The following is a 27,213-nucleotide window of genomic DNA, read 5'->3' on the forward strand; positions in this document are numbered from 1 at the left end:
ATCATCTTACTGGTGATGCTCCGATTTACTTTCAGACTTGCCCAGTCCTTTTGAAGTCGACTTTATGGGAGACACGAAGAGAAGCTGGCAGAAAAGCTGGCTGCACCGATTGAGGAGAGATGCGAACATATTGATGAGAGTTGTTCCTCTACAATGGAGAATACCGGCATGGAGACATCTCTAGAGAATACCAGGCTCGAAAGACATTCTTGAGACCTACTGAACATCTGTGATACTGGCAGAAACATTCGGAGTGTCAACGTGCACTTGAGAAATTCACTCAATTGTCTGCTCCAAGAACAGCTCCAAGATTCCTGTCGTCTAAAAGAGAAGAGATGGCAGAGATGATAAAAGCGCTCATGTTCTTGGAAGAGGTCATGAGAATCCACAGGTCCCAAGAGGCATTTACAAACCATTCAGACCAAAATGCACCAAGCCCAGGTAAGCCTTTTCCCAGTTTTGGGCCTTGCTATCAAGCACTTGCTCTTCCCTCCCCTCCACTCAGGCATCCATTTCAAAGGATCAGAACCTGAGCTGCAATGAAGCCAGTAGGAGAAGAGCAAGCCCCTCCTAGAATCAGAGTTCCTCCATCTTCACACTCTGTGAACAACAGTGAACTCCTGAAATGTCAAATACTCTCGCCTAAAATAGTTGGGAATTGAATACTTAGCTCACACCAAGAAATGATGACCTTCAACTAGATTCAGCAAATGCTGGGTTTATGTCTTGTCTGGGGTGAAGGGAGTGTGGTAAGTGAGAGGAATCTTTGACTGAACTTGAATATGTACTAGGCCTCAGTGTTTCAAGACAGTATAGGTAAATATTATGTCAGATAGTGACCTGAACTGTAAAAGCCGTGAAATCTTTTAAAGACACAGTTTTGGTGGACCGTCTTTTTCTACAGCCAAGCACCGGGTGCACGAAATATTGGGGGTGCAGACTTGGTTGTGTTAAATTGCTTTACCCAACATGATCGGATGATTATTCGTTCTCATCACTGATAGAAGAACCCCTGCTTTTCAATAGCCTAGCATAACTGCAGCAGGGTTCTCACAGCTAAAATGCCTGTATATGTTTTTGGAATCAAGCCTAAATGTATATATTTTGTTTGGTTTTTCTTGTACTTTCCTAGAGAGGAATGTTACCCTTTGAAATGCCAACATTGGACATTATGTGTCTTTGGGAATATAGGGCACCACATGCACAACGGAAAACCAGTCTCTCGGTTATTTCATGGTTTCAATAGGTACTTCATTGTTCCTGTTGGTGTTGGAGGCTTCAATAGTAAAGAGTTGACATGTCCCCTTCAACATTATGGACTGCAGTTTTACTTTCTATCTGTCTACATTTTTCTTAGAGCTGACATAATGTTACAAAAATTGACATGTCTGACTTCTAGGTAAATTTAGTACGTTTCAAACACTAACTTCATTTTCATCTAAATCCCAAAACATGTAAATCAATTCTATTGACCTTCTTAAAAACTGCAACTGTGTTATCAACACAATGTCAAAATTGGAGTCTTCGGAGAATCCCTCCAACCATGGCTTTATAGAAAACAGAGGTAAACAAACATCATATTTCTGTGAATTACATCTGGAAAGTGTTGATTTATCGATGCCCAGTTCGCAGAGAACCAGTGCAACCTGCGCTCACTCCCTCCCATGTACACAGCAATGTAAACTTCCACTCACCCAGCCCTTGGCACAGGACAATTTCCGAAGAGTGGTCTGTCACTTCCAAAGACAGTCTGATTCCTCAGAAAACCTGGAAGCAGGAGAAGGCAAAGTAGAGAATGGAAATCTGTGCAGGATCTGACCTCTGCTGATGGAGCAGCAAAGGTGAAACTCTGTTTTACTTGGACGCACACTCTCAAGCGGACAGCACACATGGGACTGTAGGTAATGCACTGAGTGTTAGAAGAGTGCACAGCAGATGCTTGGCTGACATAACTCATAGAAATCAGCACAAAATATCCCCACAATTGATTCTGAGACCAAGATCCGATCTGCCAATTTGAGCTAGCAGAGGCAGCGGAAAATGAGGTATAGAGCTACAGGTAATGGCACACGCTGAGTCTCAGGGATCTGGAGTGCATTGTGGGTTGTGGTGGGTTCTATCAATAGAGCAAACCGACCTGTTACCCCAGTAAGAAAGCAACCACATTGGCGTGTCAGGTTGAGTTTTTCGATATGTGCCATGGCCACATTCACTGCATCTTGCAGGCCCAGGATCAATTTGGCATTTTGCCAATAGAGCACGTGTGGGGCTCAACTAGAGAAGCCGTGCATCTGGTCTGAGTGATTCAGTGGCCCTTGGGTTTGAAATCAGTATTAAAAGCTTTAGGATCTGCTAAAGTAAAGGGGAAACTGTGTTTTACTGGAATGCACACTCTAAAGTGGACAGGCCATTTGAGATGGAAAACAATGTGCTGAGGGTTAAAAGAGTGCATAGTGGACGTTTGGTTGATATATCTGAAAGCAATAATCACAAAATTTCTCTGCAATTCATTCCCAGACCAATACTCCACCTGTTAATTTTGAGCTAGGTCTGCCTGTGGAATCTGTGTGTTAGGGCTGTGGCTGATGTCACAAATTTATTCCCAGGGGTTTGGAGATTGTTTTGGGTTGTGGTTGGTACTATCTAGAGAACAGATCTGCCTGGGTCCTCTCTTAATATTAAATCTGCTGGCATATGTGTTGTGGATTATCTTAGTAACCCAGGGCCTTAGTCACAGTCTATCCACATCCACGGTATAATTGCTCATTTTCTCCATAAAGGAGAAATGGGTCTCATTCAGAGCCATCTTCATCTAGTTTCTAGAATCCAGGGCAATTTATTGTTGAAATCAGATTCTATAGCCCAAGGATCTGCAACTTTCATAGGCAGGATTGAAATTTCTTATTGTCCAAAGCAGAGGTTTTTGAAATGCCTCATGCTTGCCTTTGAGTACCAATGCCTTATTGCAAGAGTTCTTGCAGCAGAGATCTGCTGAACAATAGGTGAATTTGAAACCTTTCCATCAGCCTTGACTACCACATGCTAATGCAACAATAGTTGTGGTGCTGACCCAGTACTACACTAAGGATCCAACTGTGGCACTGCATGCTTCAACAGGTTCTAATGTGTGACATCATTAGATTTGTTTCCACTTTTGTTTTTGTTTGCAGAGAACCTGAGGGAACCCATTATAAAATTTTGACTTTTCCGTGGCAATAGTAAGGACGAATGCACTTCCATGAGAGTGTATTGGAACCATTCCCCATCCACATATCCAGCCGGCAGCCCAGAAACCATTTGGAAGCCTCTATTCCAGCAAAAATTACTAGTCCCAGCACTGTCAGAGCTATGATAAGCATTTAACCAAAATGACACTCTGCTAACTTTACTAGAATAGGTTGTATTCACCACAACAAAAACCACACTAGCAATCATAGATATAACAGGCAACAGACACAGAAGGAATGCATGGCATCATTACATACCAAAAACAATCCTCACAGCATTAATACTAAATGTGCACAGAAATGATTTCACTTACAAAAGCTGTTCAAGTCTATAATAGATAACTGATAATCCTTAACCCATAGCGATAGAGAGATATAATAAAATTAAAAGAACCATTGCAAATTTTCAAAAGACAGGAGTATCCTGAAAGAACATGCAATGTATTAGACCACCAAAATTTACTAGAACATGACTTGAAAAGGGAGGACATAAAAACACTGAAGGAAATCTTGAGTCTATGAATACAAATGCAGGCTAGTATAAATGGAAAGAGAAACACTTTAGATGAGCCAAATAGAATCAGAAAACTCAATGGTGAGAATAGCTAAGCTAAAGACAGTCCAAATCGGACTAGATAATGCAGAGGAACAAATAAGTGACTTCGAAAGCAGGATAACCGCAATCACTCAGTCAGAACACGACATAGAAAAGCAAGTGAAAACCAATGTAAGCAATGCAACTGAAACCTGGGATAAGAGAAAACATACCAGTCTATGACTCATAGGGATCCCACATGGAAAAGAAGAAAGACAAATGGTTTGAAAAGATATTTGAAGAAATCAGACTGAAATTTTCTTAAACCAAAGATAGAACCAGCTATCTCAACACAGGAAGCACAGAGGGTCCAAGCATTATGAACCCCAGTAGGCCTACAACAATATATATACTAATTTAAATGGACAAAGTTGATAATAAAGAAATGATTCTAAATGCACCAAAATAGAAACAAGTGCATTGCAAGAGAACTTTCTAATGTCTTCAGCTGATTTCTCAATAGATTGATTGGTAATTTTTTCTTCCCTCTTTCATTTTGTGTTGATCTCTATTCCAAGAACTGATGAAAGGCAGATTCCTTCAGTCTAAACAAGATGAGTTGGCAGAGATTCTAAAAGTGTTCAAGTTCTTGGAAGATGTCATCAGAATCAACACATCTCAAGGGGCTTTTTCAGACAATACAAGAGACCATGCACCAAGCCCTGTTTATACTTTTCCCAGTAGTGGGCCAATGTATTAAGACTTGCTGTTCCTTCACACTAAACCAGCCATGCAGGTATACCCTCAGTCTGCTACTGCAGTTGAATTAGAGCCAGGTCCAATTTTACCAACACTGTAGGGAGAACCTGAGCCTGCTACTGCAAGAGACACAGCACTGTGTCCCATTTCACCAATCTTTCAAGGAGACCCTGAACCTATTCCTGCAGGAGACTCAGAGCCAAATCACATTCCACCAGCTGTGTAGGAAGACCCACAAGCCTTCACTTGCAATGGATCCAGGAATGTGTCCAATTCCACTAGCCTTGTAGGGAGACCTTGAGCCTATTCCTGCAGGAGAAACAGATCTCTGTCATATTCCACCATCCCTCCAGGAAGATGCAGGGCCTCCTCCTGCAGGAGACTCAGGAATGGGTCCAATTTCACCAGTCCTGCAGGGAGACTCTGAGCCAATTCCTGCAGGAGACCCCGGACTGGGTCCCATTCCATCAACCATGCACTAAGACCTTGAAGTGGGTCCAATTCCACTAGCCTTGCTGGGTGACCCACAAGCCTGATCCTGCAGGAAAATTAGAGATATGTCATATTCCAGAAGCCCTGCAGGAAGACTGAAAACCTGCTCCTGCAGGAGACCCAGGAATAGGTCCAAATCCACCAGCCTTGCTGGGAGAGCACAAACCTGATCCTGCAGGTGATACAGAGCAAAGTACAATTCCAACAGCCCTGCAGGGATATCCTGAGGCCACTTCAGCAGGAAACACATGACTGGGTCACATTCCAATACCCCAGAAGGGAGACTGTGAGCCTGCTACTCCAGGAAACCCAGGACTTCGTCCCATTCCACCAAACCTGCAGTCAAACACTGAGACTGCATCTGCAGAAAACACAGAGCGGGTCACATAACACCAGCCCTGTAGTGAGACTACAAACCTGCTCCTGGGGGAGACCAAGCCCTTCACAGAGAACATGAGCCAGCTCCTGCAGAAGAACAAGAGTTGTGTGACATTCTACCAGCTCTGCAGGTAATCCCTAGGCTTGCTCCTGCAGGAGACAGACATCCCAGTCCAATTCCATCAGCCTTTCCAGGGAGAACCCCAGCTTCCTCCTGTAGAAGAGCCAGAACTAGATCTCATTCCACCAACCCTGCACGGAAACACTGAGCTTTCTCCTGCAGGATACCCACAGCCAAGTCATATTCCACAAACCCTGCAGGGAGACACTGAGCCTGCAATTGCAAGAGACTGAGGACTGGGACGAATTCCACCAGCTCTGCAGGGAATCCCTCACCTGCTCCCATAGGAGACTAAGAGCCATCAGTTCTGGTGGGGTCCCTAAGCCTGCATCTGCAAAAAATACTACAGAGTGGAGTCACATTCCACCAGCCCTGCAAAGAGAACAGAACCTGCTGCTGCAGGAGACACAGGACTAGGTCCCATTCCACCAACCTTGCAGGGATACCCTGAGCCTTGGACCAAGGAATGGGACAAATTCTGCTAACCTTCTAGGGAGACCATGAGCCTCTCCTGCAAGAGAACCAGAGATGGGTCATATTACAGTATTCTTCCAGGAAGACCCAAGGCCTGTTCCTGCAGGAAATGCAAGAACAGGCCCAATTCCTCCAGCCTGAAGGTAGAGTCCAAATCTGTTCTGGCAGGTGACCCAGAGATGGGTCCCATTCCACCAGCCCTGCAGGGAGACTCTGAGCCTACTTCTACAGGAGACCCAGGAATGGGTCCCATTAAACCAACCCTGAAGGGAGACACAGAACCTACACTTGCAGGAACCACAGAGCCAGGTCACATTCCATCAGCCCTGTAGTGACCCCTGAGCTGGGTCCAATTACACTATCCTTGCAAGAAGACCCTGTGCCTATTCCTGAAGCAGAACAAGTGATGGGGTCATGTTCCAACAGCCCTGCAGGAAGACCTGGAGCCTGCTTCTGCAGAAGACCCAGGACAGGGTCTGATTCCACCATCCCAGCAGGGAGAAATCTAGCCTGCTCCTACAAGTGACCAAGGTCTGAGTCATATTCCACTAGCCCTGTAGGAAGAACATAAGACTGCTGTTACAGGAAACTCAGAGCCATGTGCCATTCCAGCAACACTGCAAGGAGAGTCTGAGCCTGCCCCTGAAGGAAACAGAAACCCAGTCACATTCCACAAGCCCTGCAGGGATACCTGAGCCTGCACATGCAGGAGACCCAGGCCTGGGGCCAATTCTACCAGCCCTGTGGAAAGACATTGAATCAGCTCTGGCAGGAGACTAAGAGCCATGTCACATTCCACCAGCCCTACAGGTAATTTATCAGCCTGCTTCTGCAGAAGACCCAGAGTCAGGTCACATTCCATGAGCAATGCAGGGAGACTTAGAACCTACACCTTCAAAAGACCCAAGAATTGGACCAATTCCAATGGCACTGCAGGGAGACCATGAGCCGTGTCCAATTCCACTAGCCCTGCAGGAAGGCCCCGAGCCTACTCCTACAGGAGAACCTGAGATTGGTCATATTGCAACAGCTCTAAAATGACCCAGAGCCTGCTCCTCCAGGAGACCCAGGACTATGTCCCATCCACCAGCCCTGCAGGGAAACCCTGAGACTGTTCCTTCAGGAGAACCACAACTGGCTCACATTTCACCAGCAATGCAGGGAGACTTAGAGCCTGCACCTTCAAGACACCTAAGAATTGGACCAATTCCAACAGCACTGCAGGGAGACCATTAGCCAGGTCCAATTCCACTAGACCTGCATAGAGACCCCGAGCATGCTCCTGTAGGAGACCCAGCACTGGGTCTCATTCCACAAGGCTTGCAGGGAGAAACTCTGCCTGTTTCTGCAGGAGACCAACAGCTGAGTCACATTTCACCAGCCCTGAAAGAAGACCCCAATCCTGCACCTGCAAGGGACCTAGGACTGGAACAAAATTGACTAGCCCTGTAGAGGGACCCTGAGCCTGCTTCTGCAAGAGAATCAGAGATTTGTCATATTCCATCAACCCAGCAGGGACAGTCTGAGCCTGCTCCTGCAGGTGATACAGAGTAGGGTGAAATTGCAAAACCTTTCAGGGACACCATGAATCTGCTGCTGCAGGAGAAAAAGGATGGGGTCTCATTCCACAAGTCTTACAAGGAGACCCTGAGCCTGGTCTTGCATGAGATCCTGAGCTGGATCCTGCATGAGACACAGGACTGGGTCCCATTCTACCAACTCTGCAGGGGAACCCGAACCTGCACCTGCAAAAAACACAGAACCGTGTCACATCACACCAGCTCTGCAGGGAGACTGTAAGACTAGCCCTACAGGAGACCTAGAGACAGGTTACTTTACCAGTCCTGCAGGGAGACCCTGAGCCTGATCTTGTAGCTCCTCCTGCACCTAAACACACACTTCTATGAGACCCAGAGCCAATTCAGGCATCACCACCCCTACGGGCTGAGATGCCTCTGCAAACACCAACACTGTCATCTAATTCTCAGAATCAACCCACTCCCAGACCCAAACTTTACTTCCCTTCTCCTGGCATCATTTTTGTTTGTTTTTTCTGTAATTTCCTTGTTTTCTTTCATGTCATTTAGAGTATCATCTATTTTTATGTTTTAAGTTTACAATAATAAAATTTAGATGTTTTTCCATTTTAAATTGTGCAATTCAGGAGCATTAAGTGCATTCACAATGCTGTGTAACCATCATCACTGTCTAGTTTCAGACTGTTTCTTTCCTCATAATAAAACCCTGTATCCAAACCACACATTCTCTTTTCTCCCTCCCCTAGCCCCTGACAAGCCCTAATCCTATTTCTTTCTGTGTGTCTTTCCCTACCCTGGATGTTCCCTATCAATGAAATCATACAAAAGGTGGCTGTTTGTGTCTGCTCTCATATTTTAACAAGGGACGGGTTTTTTTTTTTTTACTTGAAGTAGCATTTTGGTTATTTGAAAGGGAAACCCAGGTGGATTAAACATGAGATGTACAAAATGAAAATTTTTAGAAACTATGTGCATAATCTCGAGATAGGCACTGCTATTCTATATGTGAAACCAGAGCCAGAAGGGAGATGCTTAGCTCTTCCTGTGGCAAAACATAACCTACAAAATAAAAAATAATAATATTCAAAAGCCATGAAAGACAAACCACAACCTGGAAAAATCATTTTTCATAACCTAAAGTCAGAGAAAGGTTTCACATCCCTGTGGTCCAAAAACTTCTTGAAACACTGTGTTCTAAACAGAAACAGAAAAAACACATGCAATTCCAACAAGAGGTAATGCAGGTGGCCAGTGTATATTAGAGGTGCTTGACCTCTCAAGTGAGGATGCATACAGATGTACACACTTTGGAGACAGCATTGGTCACCATCACACTGGCAGGACTTTAGCCTGGTGACAACCAGCTCTAGTGACAACATGAGGAGGCAGAGGCCACAGTAGATCCCCTGGAGGGAAGAGTGAGCAGACACTCCTCTCTGGGAGAACAGTATGCAGGATGAATTACAGTTCCACAAGTTCACCCCTTTCCGAGTAGTGCTGATGCTTATTGTTGATCATACTAAAATTCTTGCACAATTTTTCAAAGACGTCTTTTCAAGGATGTTGATCACAGTTCTGGTTTAACTAGTAGGAGACTGGAAGCAACACTAATGTTCATGGAGACGGGGTGGGATTCATCAGTTCTGGTTCACATGGAGGAATGATTGTTGTGCAGCTGGAAAAATGAGTGCTAGGTCTTTACCTGATGTCAAGGAAGCCCTCAGTTTGGATGCTTGTTAATCCATCATCTACATCCCAGATGCCATCTATGACCACATATGTGTCAAATCATCATAGATGTAAATGAATCTTGTGGTGTGTGAGAGACAGAGGCAGAGAGAATAAGAGAGATAGAGACTGAGAGATGTTCACCAAGCCATTCATGACGGTCACTTCTGGGGGTGGGATTTGCAAATCTCTGCACTTTTCCTTTAGGCAACATTTCAAGTGTTCATAATGTATCTATATTGCTTTACTAATTCTAAGGTATTTAAAGCATATGTTACTTGAGATTCATTCATATTGAATCCACAGCATAAAGTTTATTATTTTTATTTTAAAGTATTTGTTACAAGTACAATCAGCATTTATGAGAGTAAAATGATAAATTCTAAAGAATGAAGAATCAGATAAAGAACAAAACCTTTTGGTGACTCAGACACAGGCCAGCTAGTTGGCAGTAAATGGCAGGGTGGGACAGGTTTCTCTAGAAGGTTGTGTATGTTCTGAATCAGCATCCAATAGAGGCAAGGAAAAATTACAAGACATGTACACTGGAAACTACAACAGCTTGTTGAGAGTAATTAAGAAAGACCTAGCCCTATTTTAAAATTTGAAGGAGCCAAAGTGACAGAGTAGACAGACTCACAGCTTGACCTCTCCCACAAATACACAAAGAATTACATCTACAAGAACATTGAATTGCACAGAAACCTCCTGAACTCTGGCACAGTGTCTCTCATTTTGAAATACAGGAAGATTCTCACAAAATATGGTAAGGAATAAAAAGAAGAAAGACAAATTCAGTGCAGGACTGATCCTGCAGGGAAAAAGTAGCATAGGAAGAAAGGCACCCTCACACTGGGACACAACCTCTCTAGCTGGGAGATCAGCTAGGAAAGAAGCAGAGCTTCCAAGGTTTGGAGGAGACAGTGGCAACTGCATGGCAGGCAGAACTGGGGAATACTGACACAGAGGGTCCCTGTGATGACCAGCCCTAGACATGAACTAGCAGGGATGAGCCAGGACTGGCTACTGGAGTCAGTGAAGAGCCCAGGCAGAGGGCTGGGTCACACTGCAGAGAGGCAGCATCAGGAAACTAGAGGTCAGTGTGAGCTCTGGCTGTGTGTGTGTGTGTGTGTGTGGAACAGAACAGACTGAAACTCTCATAAAAAAGCACCAATGTTGGTATAATGGGGGAGGAATGACGCATGGCTGGGCCAAAGTCAATTTCTCCACTTGGCTCCATTGTTGGTGTGTTCTCATGAGAAGAGAAATGGGGCTTGGTCATAGCCAACACTGCTGCACAAAGGCAGAGCTGAATGTTGAATCCATATCCTGTGCCATTGCAACTTCACAGGCGGGACTGAGATTTGTTTACAGCCCCAGGCAGAGAGGGTGGATTTGCTCTCTCTGGTCACTTTGTGGATCCACACCTCTGGGACTTACAGGCAGTGAGTGGAGTTCTGACTCAAGAAGGGTGGCCAGTGAGGGTATTTAAAACGGGGTGGTGTATGGTTCCATAAGTGGATGCGGGATTGGGGTTTGAGCTGAACCTGTAGTGGACCACAAATTCATGTGTGTGACTACACACTTGCTAAGGCAGGTCCAAGGGACTGACACTGCTGGATCTGCACTGATGTTTCCTGGGGCTCAGAACCTGAGGGGCACCAGAGTAGGTGGCTGACATTCCCAAAGCTAAAGCAGGGATAAAGCCAACATCAACAAATAGTACTTTGTAAGTCTGCATAACAAGTGACAGACAACACCACAGAGGGAACTCCCCAGTGGAAATCTCCTGCCTATTTTTCTTCACAACTGAAGTGCTCCCACCCTGCCTACTACACACCACAGCTCAGAAACGGGTCTAGAAGAAATACATAGAGCCAGAGAAATATAAGTAAATAAAGAAGCCGAGGAACCACTTTCAATTAAAAGAACAAGAGAAATCCCCTGAAAGAACAAACAGTAAAATAGACTGATAGTCTACTAGACTTCAAAAAGGGAATGATCAACACACTGAAAGAACTAAAAGAGACTATCAATAGAGACAGAAAACTTTGAAAAGAAAATTTAAACTATAAAGAAGAGCTAGTTAAAAATAGAAAATTAAACTACAGGCAATCAAAAACAGACTAGATAATGCAGAGGAATGAATAAATGACTTAGGAGACAAGATAAAAGAAATAACCCAATACAGCAGACATAAAAGCCAATAAAAACCAATTAAAGCAAGATAATATAAAGTGCGCCAGCCTATGCATAATAGTGGGTCCCAGAAGGAGAAGAAAGAGAAAAGGGGATTGAAAAGATAGTTAAAGAAATCATGACTGAAAACTTTCCAAACCTTAAGAAGGAAAGAATTATCCAAGTACAGGAGGCACAGAGGGTCCCAAACAAGAAGAAACCAAACAGACCTACACCAAGACATATTATAATTGAAATGGTTAAAGTTAAAGATAAAGAAAATATTCTAAAGGCAGTGAGAGAAAAACAAAATGTTAGTTACAAGGGAGCCCCATAAGCATTCAACAGATTTCTCTACATAAAAACTTCTGGTCAGAAGGGAGTGGCAAGATATATTCAAAGTCCTGAATGAGAAAAGGCTGCAAACTAGGATATTCTATCTAGAAAGACTCTCCTTTAGAACAGAGAGAGAAAGAATTTCACAGACAAGCAAAACTAAAAGAATTCAGCAGTACTAAATCTATGCTAAAAAAAATTGAAAGTTCTAATCTAAATAAAACATAAACAGGAAGCTATAGAAATTAGGAAACCATAATTGGAAATGCAATAAATACAGTGAATTGCAAGGGAAAACATGAAGATATAAATAAGTCAGTAAGTCAATAAAGAAAGCAAGAAAGAAAGAGAGAATAGCAAAATCATAAAAGGTGAAAGAGGAGAGCAAGAGAATACAGATTTTTTTCCCTTTTTTTTTTTTTCTTCTTTCTTTTTGTCTTCTTTCTTTTTAGGATGCACTTGAGCCTACATGACTATCAACTAAAACCAAACAGATGAAGTAAGGGGTTACCATACTTGAAAGACAAGATAACCACAAATCAGAAGTATATAAAGAGTCATAAAACCCAAAAAGAAACCAAGCTTATAGAAAAGAAATTTATCATATGACAAAAATGAAAAAAAAAATTAAAAGAAAGTAACAAATAAGAAATACCAAATCAACTGGAAAACAAATTTCAAAATGGCAATAAAACCACATCTATAAAATAACTACTATAAATGTCAATGGACTAAGTGTTCCAATCAAAAGAAAAAGTGAAGGAGGAGGAAAGATGGTGGAGTAAAAAAGATGCTCAGAGCTCACCCTCTCCCACAAATTCACCAAGAGTGACATCCACAGACACACCCACCACCCAGAACACCTGCTGAACTTTGACAGAATATTGCCTTCTTCAAAAGATAAAATTTTCCACAAATCTGGTAGGAGAAAAGAAGAAAAAGGAAAATAGTTCAGGACCATTCCAATGAGGAGGGAGCTGCAAAAGGGTAATAGCATTAATACACTGGGTCTACCCAACTCCAATGGCGAGTTCAGCAAGATGGAGAGGGAACATCTGCGGCTCGGATCTGTATAGAATAGCCTTTGACTGACAGAACTAAGTTAATTGGGCACAAAGAGTCCCAATGATCCCCAGCCCTAGACGTGAACCAGCAGAGGAGGGATGGGACAGGCTGTCTGAGTCGAGCAGAGGATTCGGGCTGACTGTACAGAGGAAACCTTGGGGGACTGCAATGTTCTGTGTGCCATGGCTGGGAGAGTATACAGATTAGAACAGCCTGGGTCCCCCATAAAATCCAAAAAAAAAAAAAAAAAGGCAAAGCAACACTGCTGGTGTGCCCTGGGGGGAAGGGGATCCGTAGCCTTTGTGTCCACAGACCCACAGTGCCATTATTGGAGACTTCTTGGGAGAAGAGTGTCAAGGCTCAGCCATAGCCACCATATTTTCTGGTTCATGGTTCCCAGGTGAAGGAGGGGTCAAAAGCCGAATCCCTACCTAGGGGCTCCACAACCTCATAGGTGGGACTGAGATTTGTTTACAGTCCCAAGCAGAGGGGGCCATTACACACCGATGCCTCTCTGAATTGGCTTTTCTAAGACAAATGGACAAGAAGCAGTGTTCTGGAACAGAGCAGGGGTGAGGGCTAGTGCAGCTGTTTTCTCTGAGTCCACCTATGATGCATGGACCTAATGTGGCAGGGGAGCTACCTGCCAACTACCTTGCACAAGTGTGGTGCTGGGACCAGACATCTGGTGGGGGTGCAGACCACCCACAAACTGATGCTGGGACACAGACCAGGAGCACGACTGGAGGGCCTCTGGAACCAGCAAGTGGAGTTTTCACAGCAGGATATGGGCAGGAGTGTGACAACCACAGGAAAAAAAGGAGCTCCTGCTCAATAGCCAGGGCAGACTCAGGTCACCAGAACACCAGCCACACCACCAACAAAGGGGATAACAGGCAAAAGGCATGGAAGGAAGACTTGGCAACCACCCATAATTAAAAACAACCTTATGACAAAATTATTAAGAGTGCATATTCTTGGAGAAAGGCCAAGATAGTGGAGTAGAAGGATACTTGTATCTTATCCTCTCCAATAAATACACCAAGACTGACATTCACAGACACACCCATCCACTCAGAACATCTGCTGAACTTTGATAAAACATTGCCATTTTCAAGAGACAAAATGTGCCACCAATCTGGTAGGAGAAACGGAAAAAAGAAGGAAGAAATGCAAAATGGCTTGGGGTTGGTCCTTTGAAGAGGGAGCAGCAAACGAGGGATAGTGCTGGTTGGCTGGGTCTCCCCCTTTCCAACAGAGAGGTCAGCAGGATGGACAGGGAACCTCTGAGGCTCAGATGTGTACAGAACCGCCCTTGACTGACAGAATTAAGTTATATGGGCACAAAGTGTGTCAACAACCCCCAAACCTAGAAGTGAATTAGGGATGGGAAGGGACAGGCTGCTGGATCCAGGCAGACTCTGGTTGACTGTACAGAGGTAACCCTGGGGGACTACAGTGTGCTGTGGACAACTGCTTGGATTGTATACAGATCAGAACAGCCTGGGGCCCCCATAAAATAAGAAAAAAAATAAAGCAAAGCAACACTGCTGGCTTGCCTGAGGGAAGGGGAGATTTGTCCTTTGTCTCTGCTGACCCACAGCAACATAACTGGTGATTTCTCAGAAGAAGAGAGATGAGGCTCAGCCACAGCCATCATACCCACCCAGGCAGAGGCAGGGTTGAAACCTGAATATGTACCTGGCAGTTCTGCAGCCTCATAGGTGGGACTGAGACTTGTTTACATCCCCAGACATATAGGAAGGTTCTGTCCTGGTGCGTCTATGAACTCGCACCTCTAAGACAAATGAACAAGGAGCAGAGTTCTGGCAAAGAGCAGGGACTAGGGCTGGTGTGGCCATTTGCCTCAAGCCCACCTACAGAGTGTGGAACAGATGTGGAGTGGGGAGTAGCACTGAACAGGGGAGCAACCAACCCAACTACTGTGCAGGACTGCTGCACCTGGACATGGCATTGGGAAGGGGCACACCCTGCCCACCTACCATGCAGGAGAGCAGCACCAAGATGCAGCATTGGGAGGAGATGTGACATATCTACCTCCAGGCACTGGGAGCAGCACAGACCAAGGGTGTGACCAGAGGGTCTCTGGAACCAATGAGCTGAGTTCATGAAACAAGGCAGGGGCAGGAGCTGTGACAACCACAAAACAAATAGGAGTCCCCATTCAATAGCCAGGGTAGGCTCTGGTTAACAGGTTAACGGCCACATCCGTAACCAAAGGGATAACAGACAAAAGGCACAGAAGTAAGACTTGGCAACCACACTTATTTAAGAAAGACCTCTTGATAAAATTATTAAGGGCACACAATCTCCACGGGAACATCCTCTCTTCTTTTTCTGTTCCATTTTCTTTTACTTTTTAAATGTTACTTCTTAAATAATTTTTATATTTCTATTTTTAATCCCTTTTAAAATTTTCTTTTAAAATACTAATATTATTATCTTTCAATTTGTCCAATTTCATTTTTATCTTTGTTTTGTTCTTCTGTTATGATGATACTCTGTTCTCAAATATTTTTCTTCCTTTAATGTTTTAAAAATTCATCCCAACTCAATTGTTATCTTGTTTCAATATGTTCTTCTGTTATTGATTATACTGCTTTTAAAACTAATTTCTTTGTGCTTAGTTTTATTTCTGCATCCACTTTATATAAATAAATAAACTCCTAAAGGACGACAGTAGATAACTGATACTCCATAAGCCATAGTGCCAGAGAGATATAAGCAAGATGAAGAAGCAGAGCCACCTCTCTCAATTAAAAGAACAAGATAAATCCCCTGAAAGAACAATCAATGAAATAGACATTGATAGTCTACTAGATGATTTCAAGAAAGGAGTGATCAAAGTACTGAAGAAACTAAAAGAGATTGTCTATAGAGACAGAGAATATGTCAAAAAACGAAATTGAAACTCTAAAGAGGAGCCAGTGAAAATTGGAAAACTCATTTGCTGAGATGAGAGTTGAGCTAAAGGCTGTAAAATGTAGGCTAGATAATTGAGAGGAATGAATATGTGACTTAGAAGACAGGACAACAGAACAGCTGAGAGAAAACAAATAAAAACCAATGAAAGCAATATAAGGGACCTATGGAATAACATAAAGCATGCCAACCTACTCATAATGGGGGTCCCAGAAGGAGAAGAAAGAACAAAGGGGATTGAAAAGGTATTTGAAGAAATCATGACTGAAAACTTCCAAACCTAAAGAAGGAATCAGATATCCAAGTACAGGAAGCACAGAGCGTCCCAAACAAGGAGGTCCCAAACAGACCCACACCAAGACATATTACAATTAGGATGACCAGGGTTGAGAATAGGAAATGATTCTAAAGGCAGCAAGAGAAAAACAAAGAATGAGATACAAGGGAACCCCCATAAGATTTTCAGCTGATTTCTCTACACAAACAGTACAGGCCAGAAGGGAGGGGCAAGGAATATTCAAAGTCCTGAATGAAAAAATGATGCAGCCTACGATACTTTATCCAGCAAGGCTATCCTTTAGAATAGAAGGAGAGATAAAGAACTTCACAGACAAGCAAAAACTAAAAGAATTTAGCAACACTAAACCTATGCTAAAGGAAATATTGAAAGACCTACTCTAAACAGAAAAGAAGCAGGATGGTACAAAAAGGAGAAAACCATGATTGGAAAGGTGATTGCTACAATGAATTACAACAGAATAAACATGAAATCATAAAAGAGGACATCTAAATCATTAAGGGTGGGGGAGGCGAACAAGAAAATATACAGGTTTCTTTCTCTCTCTCTCTCTCTCTTTTGTTCTTGGTAGGATGAGTTTGAGCTTATATTACTATCTGTTTAAAACAAACAGATATAGTAATGGGTTAATATATGTACAAAGTAGGGTAACCACAAGCCAAAAAGTTACAACAGAGTCACAAAACTAAGAAGACACCAATATAATAAAAAGGAAAATTATCAAACCACAAAAAGAAAATGAAAGGAACAAAGAGGAAATACAAAATCAATTGCAAAACAAAGTTCAAAATATAATAAACACATATCTATCAATAATTATTATAAATGTCAATGGACTAAATGCTTTAATCAAAGGATACAGAGTGTAGAGTGGATAATAAAGCAAGTATCTACAATACACTGTATACAAGAGACCCACGTTAGGGAGAAGGACACAAATAGATTGAAAGTGAGAGGATTGAAAAAGATATTCCACAAAAATGGAAATGACAAGAAAGCAGGAATATCAACAGTGATTTCAAATAAAATAGACTTTAAAACAAAGATTATAAAGAAAGATTAAGAAGGACATTTTATAATGATTAAAGGAGTCATAGATGAAGATATTACACTCATTAACATATATGAACCCAACATAGGAGCACCTAAATACATAACAGATAAAAAGGGAAAATTTGATCTGAATACAGTCATGGTAGAAGACTTTAACTATCCATTAACATCACTGGACAGATCTTCCATACATAAAATTAATAAGACAACATAGAAATTAAATGATAAAATAGAACAATTTGCCTTGGTTAATATTTTCAGAACATTATATTTCCCTAAAATAGAATATACATTCTTCCCAAGCGCACGTACCACATTTTCTAGGATAGATCATATACTTTGGCACAAAAGAAGCATTAACAATTTAAAGAAGATAGAAAATATTTGAAGCAACTTTTTCTGAACACAATACTATAAAACTAGAAATTAACTACAGAAAAATAAAGGAGAAATAAATGACACCATGGAGATTAAACAACATACTACTTTAAAAAAAAAATGGGTGGATGATGAAATCAAAGAAGAAATAAAAAAACACAGTGAGACAAATGATGATGAAAACACAACCACACAGAACCTATGGGATCCAGAAAAGGCAGTGCTTAGAAGGAAGTTTATAGCGAGAGAATCAGGTCTACCTCAAAAAAGAGGAAAAACTGCAATAAACAATCAAACTTACCACCTAAAAGAATTAGAAAAAGAAGAGCAAAAAATAACAAAAGTAAGCAGAAGGAAGGAAATAATAAAGATCAGGGAGGAAATAAATAAAATAGAGATATTAGAAACATTTGAAAAAATCAAGCCAAGAGATGGTTTCTTGAAAAAGTGAACACAATTGACAAAATTATGCTGTATGCTGGAAATTGACACAACAATGCAAACTGACTATAACTCAATAAAATAAAAATTAAAAAATAAATATATTAACAAAAGAACAAAGAAAAGGTAGTTTCTACTCACCAGACTGGAGGAGGGGACTGCACCCCATGCAGGGTCACACACCATGGGAAAGCCTGGGGTCAGGATTGGAGGAGCAGGGTGCTGTGGACAGGATCTGTCACAGGGTTTCTGCAGGAGGGGAGGGTGAGGCATGTGAGCAGGCTGAGGACTGGCCATTTGAGTAAGTTCATGGGCTCTAGGGTGGAGGGGCTCCCCCAAGTGTCTGGACTTGACTCTGGGTGAGTTGGGCAGGTGGACAGTGGCTCAGTGTGAGTCCAAGTCCAGTGGAGGAGGTAGTGCGTTAGATCTAGAAGGACTCCTTCTGGGGTGGGAGGGCCCACAAGGGAGGCAGGAGGCCAAGTCCAGGTGACTGAGAAAAGGGTGTGTCTTGCATAGGCCTGCAGGGCAGACAAAAGAATCCAGTCTACAGAAGGTGGAAACACGGTCCATACAAGGGCTCAGCTCAGATGTCACCCCCTCAGAGGAGCCTTCCCTGCCTGCACAGTCTACAGGGACAGCCTCCTCCACGCACATCTCCCCAGCAGACACCTTCTCCATTTCCTGCATAGCATTCAGGACCCGGGCCCCTGCTCCACGCCCAGCCATGGTTCCGCTGCCCTGAGGAAAAGCCCTCACAGGAGCCATCAAGCCCTGCAAGACCTGGGCCCCACCTCTCTGTCTCTTCTGCCACCACTGTCTCCACCTGGCCCTCTTCTCCACTCCTGCACTCCTGACTTCCCCCAGCCCTGTGTGCTCTCCAGAGCACGTGTCCCTGCTAACATGAAGTGTGTGCTCACTGTGTCTCATCCACTGCATGCCTCCCACCCAGGTCAGTATCCAGTGCACAGTAGGGCTCAGTAAGTAGAGAATGAATGACTCTTACCATCACTGCTGGGAAGACTTTTGTCTGTGGCCTACAGTGATCACACACCCGTCACACATTCGCTGACGTCCTACTGTGTGTTGGGCGGGTTCCAGATACCGGGCACAGCAGGTAGTGAAGCAGGCAGGTCTCCATTCTCATGCAGCAGACAGCCTGGTGGGGGACACAGAGAAAATTAAGTAAAATATGCACAGTGTCCGGAGGTGATATGTTCCATGGAGAAAAATAAGGTCAGGGAGGACATTTGAGCAGATTCCTGGAGGTGTTTAAGAAGCAGGCAGAGAGAGATCCTGGCTGAAAGAGCAGCCAGCGCAAAGGCCCTGAGGCCACAGTGGGATGCGCATGGAGGGTCTTAGTTATCCGTGTGAGTTCTTAGTCCTGCCGTGAGTATGTATGTTGCTTTTATTTGTAAACCTTGATTTCACCTTTATAGCAAATTAACCTGCATCATCAATCTGCATAATTTAGCCAATTCTGTTTCAGGTGTTGTGGGCACAATGGCGGGCTAGTTACTTGGGTTGGTAAAGAATTACCAGCGTCGGAGAGGGGTTTAGGAAAGTTTAATAGGGACACTGCTATAGGCAACATCAGGCCACACAGGCAAGAGGTGCCTACACGAGGGCCAAGGTTGAGTGTGTGGGGTCTGTTATTGGGGGGGTGCTGTGCACACAAGGAGGAGGGGGCTGCATGATCAATTCTTGCACAGGTACCTGGTTGGTTGTGAGATCTGACAGGGGCTTCTCTGAACAACAGGTTTTACCACTTTAATAAGGGCAGGATGTGAGGCCTCTTCCTAGGGCAATGAGTTTTCATAGGGTAAACACACAGCAAGAGAAGATGTTTTATAGCTTGTGGAAATGCAGGTGTGCAAAGGGTCCTGCAGTGGGGAGTGGGAGGTAAGGTGCCACTGGGCTCTAGGCACACAGAGAGCCCAGGGGTGAGGGTGTATGTCTCTAAAGAGTGACAGCTGGTTTCACACCAGGGACTTTATGTGGAAACAGGAGACTCTAGGTTGTCAGCACGTGTCTACTCAGTGAGCTCCCTAAGTCTAGCTCTGTCAGGCACCATGTGAAATGAACATGAAGGTACCCACACTGAGGACCCCAATGAATGAACATCTTGACATCCTCAAGCCCCTTACCCTGCACCACCGCCCCACCTCATCTGGGTCTCAGGCTCTGACCCTATCAGTGGCACCTTTGTTCCCTATATCCAGCTCCTCTGGACGTCTCTGTGATGAGCTGTTCCATGTCAGCGAGCCCCAAACTGAGCTCTGCCTTTACCCCATGAATGCTTCCTCCCTGTGAAGCCCCTTGAGAAGGAGCCACCACTAGCAGGATCCTTCAGCCCTGAGTCTCTGCCTTCCCCACCCCTCCGATTTCCCCCAGCCCATGATCCCCTCTGGAGGTCCCTATTATCCTCTCCCTCCCACTTCAGTCTTGGGCTGCACACCAAATCCCTCTTCACAATCTCCCACAAGACAGGTCCAGGTACACTTGGGGACACTGAGGTGACACAGGTGGGTGTTGCTGGGAATGAAGAGCAGGATCCTGAAGCAGAGGAGAGGCAAGGGCTCCCAATCCACCAGAACACAGGCTAAAGTGGGGGCAAGACACCCATAAAGGGTGAGGCAGGCATCACACTGCAGCCCCGCCCTCTGTTCCCCCAGGGTGCCCTGTGTTTCCTGCTTTGGCCTGGGGGACTTCCCCCTCACTCTCTGTTAGAGGGGTGCCCATTCATTCATTCACACCCTCATTCACCATGTACATGGGTCCTGCTCAGTGCCAGGCCTCAGCTGGATGACAGCTCATCCTTGGGGACACAGCTCAGATCTCACTTCCTCCATGAAGCACTTCTGGATTCCCACCCCTCCTGAAGTTCCTCTGGCCTCAGTTGGGACCACTAGGGCTGAGACCACACTCTGATTACCTCCCAAGTCTGTGATCTCTGTGAAAGCCCTGGGCTCAATGTGGAAAGAGACTCAGAAAAAATGGGGCGAAAAGGGGCTAAGAAAAATGTTACTAGTTCTCTATTACAGAGAAGGGCACTGAGCAGAGAGAGGGCTGTGTCCAACCAAAGCCACAGAGGAGGGTCTCAGTGAGCCCTCCCATTGCCCTGTTACTAGTTCTCTGTTACAAATGAGGACAGTGAGCCACAGAGAGGGAGCAGAGCCCTGCTATAGCCTTGGCCCCACAGCCTGTGTCCTTTATGACTAGCTCCATACTGCCAGCAGGGGTATGGGCCTGGAATGGAGGTTGAAAGCAGCCTGACCCCCAGGACCCCTTCATACACAAAGTCAGTCTCAGGAAACACCCCTCAAGACCTACTCTACACCCCTGGGATTGGGACCTGATTGCTGTTAATGGAAGCTGGCTGGGCTTCCCTGTGAATTGGCCCAGGAGATGCTTGGGACAGACACAGGGCCCCTGAGGCTCCCTGTCCCCAGATGAGCAGCTCTGGTCCCCTTGACTGTCCCTGGCAGAGGCCTGATGACATAAGGTGTTGGCCGGGTAGCCAGCTGTGGAGATGAGGAAATGGGAGCAACATGCAGGTACATGCAGAGGTCCAGGTATTCACTCAACAATCATTGATTCAGGCCTTGCTGTGTGGCTGGCCTGGGCCCAGGCCTGGGTGTCCAATAGTGAATACAGTCAACCCCTTGAGCCTTCTGGGAAAGCAGTGCTCAGAGAAACGGGCCCTCAGTGCCCCCATCCTGCTCCCCTTGAACAATCACACTGAGATGAGGCTGCAGCCATGGGTCCCAGTGGAGGGTGAAGGGAGAAAGGAAACCCAGAGTGGGCACTGACCATGAGCCTGGACACTGGAACCAGATGGCCTGGGCTCTGTAATCTGGGGTGGTCACCTCCCCTGTTCTCTCTGTGCCTCAGTTACTTCTTCTGCAGAAATGGTTGATAACGCCTGTCCCTGCCCCACAGATTTTCATGAGGAGTCAGTGATCTTCTCTTATGCGTGTAGGACAGTGCCTGGCTATGGGTAAGGATCCTGCTCACCTCACAATAGTCTGTCCCACTTTAAAGATGAGAAAGCCAAGGCTAAGGGGGTTATGAGACCAGCCTGGGCTAGCCCCCTTCTCATGCTCTGCTGTCCAGGTCTCCTGCTTTTACATCATCCCTCTGCCCCCATATCCACCCAGCAAGGTAGGTGCTGAGAATCTGAGCAAATCAGAGTATGAATGGAGGCACACCCTCTCCCCAACTTGGGCTCTTGGGGCGGTGGGCAGGATGGGGATATCAGGCTCCCCCAGACTGTCCAGGAGGCCCAGCATGTCCGTCACCTCATTTCCACTCAACACGGAGTAGGTGTGTGTCCAAGGGCCAGAGGGCGATGGAGTAACCCAGGGTGGGTGGATGCTAGGTAGGTGTGGGAGGCACAGAGTGGCCCCTGGAAGACAGTGTCCAGGCAGCCAAGGTGTAGGGAATGAGGGTGCCCAGAAGGGGCAGAGGACAGAGTCCAGCCTGGACACCACCCCCTGCTGGACCCTGATCTGGGGTGAGAATTGGGACAAGCCAGGGCCCCGCTAGGACTCCTCATCCAGCAAAGAGGTGAGGAAAAGTTAAGGAGACAATGGAGGCTGACCCCACCGTGCTCCCTGTGTGAGGGCGCTGCTTCCAGGATCCTGGAGTTTCCTTAGACCTTTGTGAAGTGGCTGCTGTTTCCAGCCCCATGTGGGCAGAAGGACTGAGGCAGGGAGGACAGAGGGACTCAGGACAGAGCTAGGATTCATCCAAGAGTGTGTGCTGGGCCTCTCGCTGAGAGCAGCCTCTGGGCATCATGGACTCAGGAAGTGTCTTGTCCTCCCTCTTAAGGCTCCTGGCATGTTAGGCAGGAAAGGTCCCAGCGCCCATACCTGGGCCTCTCTGGGTGATGCTGACATGTGGGATCATGATGGTCCTGGGAAAGGAGAGAGAATGTAGGCTGGGCGTCAGGTCTGCATCAGACCCTAATGATGCCCCTAATGTTGTGTGACCTGGAAACTCCCTGACCTCTCTGTGCCTGGCTTTCCAGCTCTGACTCAGAGGACTGCTGTGCTTGGCACACAGTAGGACCTCAATCAGAGGAAAAAGCCAGCCCTTCCCCAGGAACCTCTCCTCTTACATGCCCAAAGCTAAGCCCATGTGCCACACATCACCAGAGCTGATACTTGACAAACAGGGCAAGTGAAATCTAGCAACCCCTCCCTCCTGCCTGAGGCCCTTCCCTCCTCAGTGACAGTGGCTCAGAGCAGGTCTCTGCATCCCAGAAGTCTGAACTGAGCCTTGTGACCTGGAGGAGTCCCTGTTCCACACAACTTTGTTTCCAGGTCCTTCCAACAAGACACAAGAGCACCTGGTAAGTCTCTTAGCTGCAAGGTCCTCCCTTTGCAAATTCCCCCATCACATCCGGGCTAGAAGATGTGAGTTCCAGGGCACATGACCATCCAAATGATGACTTCAGGGAAACATCCCTGCCCACACTGCACTCTTCAGAGCCCACCTTCTAAAAGAAGGGGTAGTGACCCACGGTTGTGCACAGTTTTATAACAACACAGCCCTCACCCACCCACCATTGGAAACATGTGAGAAGCAGAGATTTCCAAGTGCCTGGACCCCTGTCATCCAGAAAGCAGGTTAGGGTAACAGACAGAAGGGGAGAAAGTACTTTCATACTATGTATCTGATAAGGGGTTAACACCAAAAACATATAAATAACTCTTACAATTCAACAGCAAAAAAACAAGCAATCTGATTTAAAAAGTGGGCAGAGGAACTGAATAGACATTTTTCCAAAGAAGACACACAGATGTCTAACAGGTACATGAAAAGGTGCTCAACATCACTCACCATCAGGGAAATGCAAATCAAAACCACAATGAGATATCCCCTCTCACCTGTCAGGGTGGGTGTCATCAAAATACAAGAGATAACAAGTGATGGTGGTGGTGTGAAGAAAAGGGAAACTTCTGCAATGTTGGTGGGAATGTAAATTGGTGCCATCACTCTGGAAAAGAGTAAGAAGACTCCCCCAAAATTTAAAATTAGAACTTCCGTATGATCCAGCAAGTCCACTGCTGGGAATATATCCAAAGGAAATGAAATCACTATGTCAATGAGACAACTGCACCCTCACGTTCACTGTATCATTATTTACAATAACCAAGATATGTAAACAACCTAAGTGTCCATCAACAGATGAATGGATACAGAAAACGTGACACATATATATGTATATATAATGGAATCTTATTCAGACATTAAAAAAATGAAATCCTGCCATTTGTGACAACTTGGATGGACCTTCAGGGTATTATGCTAAGTGAAATAAATAAGACAGAGAAAGACAAATACCTATGATCTCATTTATATGTGGAATCTACAAAATAAACCAAAACCCATAGAAACAGAGATCAGGTTGGTGGTTGCCAGAGGTGAGTCAGGGGGTGATTGAAATTAGGGAAGATAATCAAAATGTACAAACTTCCAGTTAGAAGATAAACAAGTCCTGGGGACATAATGTACTGCAAGGTGACTGTAGTTAACAATACTGCGCTGTGCATTTGATAGTTGTTAAGAGAGTACCTCTTAAAATTTCTGATCACAAGGAAAATAGTGTGTGACTATGGGTGATGACAGACGTCAAGTAAACTTAATGCAGTGATCATTTCACAATATGCACATGTAACAAGTCATTATGCTGCACACCTAAAGCCAACAAAGTTATGTGACAATTGTATCTCAGGAATACTTATCCCAGGAAGTGGGGGTGCGAGCCTGGATTACCTACTGCAGGAGATGCCTTTGCCCTCCAACAGCAGAGGGTGGTAGTTGTGACAGGGACTGTAGGTCCCTCAAAGCCTAGAATGTTTACTGTCTGGACCTTCACAGGGAGAGTGTGCAGACCCTGCCCTGGAAGACGGTGGTCATGGAAGCAACAACGGCCTGCCTGTGTGCAGGCTCAGCCCAGACAGCTCCTGTGCTCTGCTGTCACCGCATTTACTTCCCTCCACACCCTCAGAGGGAGAGGGTTCAATATTCCGATTTTACACATGAGAAAACTGAGGCTCATTTGCTTTGAATTATTGACCAAGTGGTGGGGGAAGCTTTGAACCCCAGTGTTCTGATTTCAAAGCCACATCTCAGTCCTGATTTTTAGAAGGTGGAGGTCCAGGCACTGGGGACCCTCCACCTTCCTCACTTGTAGTCTTACTCTAGGGCTGCCATCCCCGAGGCGTCTGGGTGAACACATTTAATCCGCTTACTCTGCACCAGCTGAGCCCTTGGCTGCCAGTCTGTTGTCGCTGCCTGACACCAGCTGAGTTTTACAAGTGAACCATCACCCCCTGCCAGCCCACCTGCCCTGTCATGTGGGGCAGACCACTCCTAGCCTGGTCATTCTAAACCCTTAGCTCACACATTTGCACAACTGCATCGAAAGGGCCCTACTCCCTGTGTGGAGGTATCGACAAGGGGAAGGGAGGGGAGTTTTGGGTGGCCCCTTACTCTGAAGGTGACACATGACAGGGACATATTCATGTCCATAATGGCACTCAATTTGAAGCTAAGAACATGGTCACAGCGAGGGGTAAAAGCTGAGAGGCTACAAGGCTGCTGAGAAAGGGGCTTGACTATTGAATTGTAAATGTGTAATTTAATTTAAAAATTAGCCCCCTGGGTGATAAGAATTTGCCCCTAAGGCCAGAATTGGCCACCTGACACCAGGGAACCCAATTCCAGGATGTAATCATCTGAGCATGGAGGGGGCTTAAATTGGGGTGCTGTCCTCTCAGTCATGGTGCACCTGCCCACGTATGCACCCATGAACTGCAGTTCTCACACATCAAGGCACCTCTCATGCCCTGCCAAGGAGGTCCAGGTCATAAGGAAGGGATGACAGACTGTGAGGTCACACGTGTGCCCCTGCAGTGGTGAATGTTGTATAGGGAAGAGCCACCCCCCACTCTCACCTCCAGGAGGGGTGCTGGAGGGAGCAGGACTCCTGAGCCCCTAGGCTTAGCAAGCATCCTGGCTGAGGGTGGGGAGGCTGTCCACTCTGAAGTCATAGGTCAGATGGTTGATTGGGGTCCCACCCCCACAGCTCACCAGTGAGACCGTCTAGTCTGTTTTCTCTGTAAACTGGAACCCAGTCACCCTCACCCTCAGAAGTGGGGGCAGCCTGTGTAAATTAAAACACAAAGCCCTGGGCTGTTTCAGGTGCCCGGGGGTGTCCAGCCCCCCTAGGCCGGGCAGGTGGGAGAGGAGATGTATGAGTTAGCAGGTGTGAGAGCAGAGCTGAGACTTGGCTGAGTTCATGCACTCTAATATCCAGGAACTGCGAGCTACCACTAGCAAATCTGTTCAATGAGGCCATGTGTACTCTCCCTTGTCATTTACAATCCCCTGTTTGAACAGAGGCCTCTGGAGTCTACTAGCCACATTGTTGCCTGTCACCACACTGTTGCAGTTCCAGGGTCTCCATTTAGCCAGCTTGAAGGAATAGTCAATCTTTTTCTTAAAACCAGTGACAGAAAACCAAAGTGGCTTAAAGAAGCAAACAGGGCAGGAGAGAATGACTTACCTAACTGAGACATCCACAGGGAGATAGCTTCAGGCAGGGCTGTACCTTGTGCTCAGTGACATCAGCAGAAGTCATCCTTCCCCACCTCTGGGCTCTGCCACTGGTGTCATCTTCACATGGCTCTGCCTTTATGAGAGCAAGATAGTCACCAACTGCCACAGGCTGACATCATCACCCCTCAACTCCCAACTGAAATAGAACTTCTCTGCTCCCAGGATTCCAGTAACTAGGCCTGACCTCTGTGGAGCCTGATTGGGCTGGTGCCCAGCCCTGAGCCAATCACAGTGGCCAGGGAGGATGGAAAATGCTGATTGGCCAGATCAAGGCCATGTGACCATCCTCTCCAGGAAACCTGTGAGCTGTTCACCTGTTTTCAGGTTGGGAGAGTGTGATGTCTCCCAGAGGATCCTGCTACTAGTACAACCTGCAGGTGGCACAATGAGCTGAAATGAGCCTGTCTGCTTGGTGACAAGTGACAGGTCACTTAGTGGTTCCCTGCTCCAGGGAGGGAGGCATGTCCAAACAGTATTGGGGCTTCAGAGCCAGAATGTAGTAGAAAAGCCTCCCAGTCTCCCAAAAGGTGGGAAAGTGAGCAGTGACACTGGAAAGGCACTCCTCTCTGTGGCCCTTGGCTTTCTCCTTGTTACAGTGGAGAGTGCAGTGTTGCCCCTGACAGCCCACTTCCCTGCAGGGA

The 27,213-nt window shown here is 45.6% G+C and overlaps 1 long non-coding RNA gene across 1 annotated transcript; it reads right to left on the reverse strand.

The window, feature by feature from the left end:
- Positions 1-3: 3 nt before the first annotated feature.
- Positions 4-27,199, reverse strand: LOC135320744 (uncharacterized). The gene is made up of 5 exons (XR_010380021.1): positions 26,520-27,199; positions 18,948-19,100; positions 18,086-18,193; positions 1,695-1,767; positions 4-321 (listed from the first exon to the last, which is right to left on the reverse strand). It is a non-coding gene; the product is annotated as an uncharacterized LOC135320744 (long non-coding RNA).
- Between the last annotated feature and the right edge of the window lie 14 nt (positions 27,200-27,213).

The sequence above is a fragment of the Camelus dromedarius genome, unplaced genomic scaffold (genome assembly GCF_036321535.1).
Source record: "Camelus dromedarius isolate mCamDro1 unplaced genomic scaffold, mCamDro1.pat HAP1_SCAFFOLD_114, whole genome shotgun sequence".
In the NCBI taxonomy this organism is placed as follows: domain Eukaryota; kingdom Metazoa; phylum Chordata; class Mammalia; order Artiodactyla; family Camelidae; genus Camelus; species Camelus dromedarius.